Consider the following 4,799-nt stretch of genomic DNA (forward strand, 5'->3'; position numbering starts at 1 on the left):
TTCGTAAGAGAGTACTATACGATGAACCGCGATGTGACCCTTATAGATCTCACCTATATGCTTATTGTTGCTGAATCAGCAATGGTTTGGCGCAATAGAAAAGCAAAGTTGATTGGTGAATCTGCCTTCAAGACCTTTATGGATATAGACAATGGCAACAAAAGACATGCTATGATCGAAAAGTTTGATCATAAGAGAAAGGCAATGTCTGAAGTAGTTCCATGTTCTGTTCCAAAAGAGTCAATTTGCTTTTATTGCCAAGAAAAGGGGCATTGGAGACAAAGCTGCCCTATTTACCTAAGAGATCTAAGAGATGGGAGAGTCAAACGTATGGCTTTGCTTTAGGTAAAATCCATTGACTAACTCTTTTAAGCTTCTATTCTAGATTCTTAATACATAATGTGATAAGATTACAATTGATGTTTTGTAGGATCGAAGAAAAGAAAGGAAGCTTAAGGGAAGAAGTGAGCAGAATCTAACCGAGAAGGAATGGATTTCGATCGCATTACTTGAAGATTAGATTCTTGAGCTACTACTTAGAGTTAGAATTAGATTGCTAAGAAAGATGTATTAGCATAAGTTTTTCAATGAATTGCATTGTAAGGACAAATTTTTCCGCAATAAAATAAATTTTGATTTTAAATTTTATTTATTATCCTTACAATGGCGTGTATGAAAAATTGATAATGGATTTGGTTCTTATTATGTCATTTATGGAAAGTCGAGAATTCACCAAATAGGGAGAGTTTCTCATCACCCAAGTTTCATTTGGACAGAAACTTGGAATCATGCAACGTGGATGCACGATGAATGAGAAATTTCGTATTTGGAAATTAGACAAATTCATTGACAAAGTGTCAAGTGAAGGACTAAGAGATCGAGCACACAATGTTGCGTGTTGATCAAGACCACCATAAGAGTAACAATGATATTCGTCATGATTTACTAAAGGTTTAGTAAACATGATTATACTTACAAGATTAAGTGTAATTTTGAATTGATTAAAGGGTTTAGATTAATAGCAGAACGAATAAGAAGAATCAAGTAGGCAGAAAGATAAAAGTTTCTCCATTCTAAGAAGATGGGAGAGTACCTTTTATGCTTTATGATAGGTCTTAATGATTAAGAACCATATCTCAATTGATCCTCTAAGTGAGTCTTAGTACAATTGTATGTCTAAGAAGAGGAATCAAGAACTGAAGAAATGGTTAAATCAATAAGTCAATCATACTTCGTTCCAATAACAAGTCTTAAAGTTAAGATTGTGACATTGAGTGAAAGGTATTAAGAAGGTTTGTAACTTTCATTAAATGTGGAAAGTTGTGATGTCTTGGATAAGACAAAGACCAACTAGGACCAATTTATGAAGTCTTTTGATAAAAGCTACACTAACTCTTGAATATTTGTTTGTCAAGAAATGGTTTTTGACAAGAGAATCTTATATGTCAAGGAGTCAGTGGGAGTCTTAATGGTCTTGAAAGGTTTCAAGAACAAATCAAATAAACCTTATCGATCATCACTAGCACACGAGTTGAGGTTTACAACCTATCGTGTTGACATTATTTTGATTCTGTTCCAATCCAATCGAGTTAATTATGCATGTGAGTTCTATGAATTCTCATTTTGAATGCATAAAAGGCAAAGCACCTTAATCAATGAAAGGTACATTGATAGGAAAGGGTGAGTTGCTTAACTACTTGGAAGACATGGTGGGCAGCTGTGCTACCATAAAGGCAAGAAATCGAGATCAAGAAAGATCGATCCATAAGAGTTTGAATTTGTCGTAAACTTTGGTTTTGACAAATTCACATGGATAGGAACAAATACACATTTTAAATCTAAGGTCATAAGATTTCCTCCTTCATGAAAATGATTGTGAGGAAATGCTTTCACTAAGACAGATTTTAAGAAGATAGTGATTGTAAAATTGCATTCTCGAATTCAATTATGGTTACGGCATCCCTTTCCATAATTTGAATTGTGAGGTTTGGCAATTAGTCTTAATTGTTTAGACACACATATGAACTATCGAAGGCAAATGTGTATAAGTTCAAGAAACATTGAAAAAAGATTATCAAAGCACTAAGTATTAGAAATATGAACTTAAGAAATTCAATAAGCATTGTTTTTCTGAAAGTTAAGATGTTTATGAATACATGTCAAAGCTAGTGGGAGCATAAGTGTTATGTTTTATAATAATCATCAAGATAGTGGGAGCATAAAAGTTATGATTGTATGATTATTATGGAAAGTATTGTAAGTTGGCAATATTAATTATAGAAAACAAAAGTCATTCCTTGCAAAGTCGTAAGGGTTGTAAAGTTGTTTTGCTATAATTAAGGGAGAGAATATTATGCTTCATTTCAAATCTAAAGGATTAGGTTGAGAAATGTTAATAAATTTAGTCAAGGGTACAAAGTGTGTTCTTAAAATTTCGATTATGATTACGGCATCCCTCTTCACTATTCGAATTTTGAGAACATAGCAAATAAAACATTATGCGTCGTGTCCCATACGCTTCGGGTATAGGATCGATTGCAAATGCTTTAATGTTTGACCATTCTAAAATTTTTCCAAATGTCGAGCACATTTAGAGGGAAAAAGGACTAGAATCGGTTTTGACTAAAAGAATTAAACAACTATCAAAGGACAATCCAAGTTCGACGAGGATTGGTCGCTTGTGAGTAGTTGGAAGTATAGTATTGGAAAATATGGAAATGTTTCCATATTGGATGGACCATATCGACATCATTACGAATAGAAAAGATTCTATTAAGAATGAGTTGTCATATGGAACATATGGAAGTGTGTCCATATTGGAAATAGAATATTGAAAATCTATGTCTAGATTAGAAACTTCTATGCAAAAGGATTTTCAAAGAATGTACTTTGAGTGAGAGACATCACGTCTATGGAATTGTCTTGTAACAATCTCCGATAGAGGACTTTGTAATATCATTGGCAATAGTCTTTGTGACTTTGGTGCAGTGACATTACGAAAGGATAAGTTGCATAGAATGTTAGAATCTAGCATATTCTATAAGTAGCAAGAATTTGATATTCTTTCACTTATGAAAAGGATTTGGAGTTGTGAAATGAGAATGATTGGAAATGTGTTCAATGTGATCTATTTCACAAAGTAAGAACCATAGGTAAACATTGTGTGCATGCTAGGAGCATGGGACAAGTGTTGGAATTCAAGTAAGAAGTTGATTACCCGAAACGACAAATAATGAGTAATCGATATGGTGATAAATAAAAGAAGTTTTATTTATACTCAAAGGTTTGAGGCCATATGGGATTAGTATTATTCTTGTGTTTCACATTTGCATGTTTTGACTTCCAGAATAATTGAGTTTATTAAGAATAATCGAATTATTCAAACGAGCCACAGTCGTTCATATGTTGGAAGTAGGTATGAATGAAGACTGTCGTGAATTGGTGTGTGGATTGTCTAAAAGAGTATTAGACATAAGCAAATGTTTGCTGCAACGTTCATGAGTGCTTATGAATGTGATTTGAGCATTGGATTAGACCCACGCTCACTTGGATCACTCCATGGATTGTATCGCGAGTGATTAGTGAGACGATAACATCTTATATTCTTGAAACCGAGATGTGTGAGTTGTATCTTGCAAATCGGTTGCACATTGATAATATGTAAACGCACTAGTAACTTGGTGTTATAAAACATATTGTTGTGTGTGATTCGGTGCGTGAGTACAAGCAAGCATTGTATCAAAGTTTATCCGTTCCTTTTATTCAAAGTAGGATAAAAGCGATATCTTTGGGCCCCTCGATGGTTTAGTGATGACAAACGTAAATGCTCGGCCGGGCTAGGGCTAATTTGATTTGTTCAATTAGTCAGTCGTCATAAATCAGAAATTGAGATATAGTACAAAGAGAATGATTTGAAATCATATCTCATATGATATCTAGAATGGAGGAATATATGATCCCTTATCTAAGGACACGCGTATTTGATATGATCAGAGTTGACAGCGGCTTTGGAAAGCTACGATTGCAGATCGGGATCTGAAGTCATACGCAGAATAGTTGTTAGACTTATCCAAGTGGGAGACTGTTGGATTAGTGTCTAAGTCCATAACTATTTTGGTATGTACTTGACCCAATGGTGCATGGTCCTTTTGGGTTGCCTTCACCAAAGCAACTTGATTGGAGAAATAAATAAAGAGAGAGAGGTTATTATGATTTATTAATATGTTATAAGAATAATATATTAAAGGAGAAATCATATTTGTTTAATTAATATTGGTCAATAATTAATTAAGAATTAATTTTGTGATCAAGTGTAATTAATTAAACTAGAGGGGCTGAATTGTAATTATGTGATAGTTACAAAATAAGGTAAGGATTATCTTATATATATGGTGAACGAATTTGAGGTGTAAATCCCTTAGAATTTGACTAGGATAAGGATTTCTAGGACTTATCTTATGGTTGCTTGGTGGACAAGCAACTAGATAAGGATAAGGACTAAAACCCTAATCTTTACACATATATAAACCCCCTAAGGCTTATGAATTCGGCCAACCCTTACCAAGAAGTCCTAAGGACGAATTCTAACCTCCCTCCTCTCTCTTTATACCTTCTCCACTTGCTTATGGTGTTTGTAAGCCATTAGAGGAGTGACACTTGTGACTCTCAGCTTTCCAAGGTCAATTCAAGGAGGAATTGGATTGTTATTGCTATATAACAATCAAGGTATGTTCTTAAACCTAATTACATGTGAATTCTGATTTCCATATGCTAGAATTAGGGTTCAAAGTCTTGGATTC

Source organism: Lactuca serriola, chromosome 2 (genome assembly GCF_051521515.1).
Source record: "Lactuca serriola cultivar US96UC23 chromosome 2, Lser_US96UC23_V15, whole genome shotgun sequence".
NCBI lineage: Eukaryota > Viridiplantae > Streptophyta > Magnoliopsida > Asterales > Asteraceae > Lactuca > Lactuca serriola.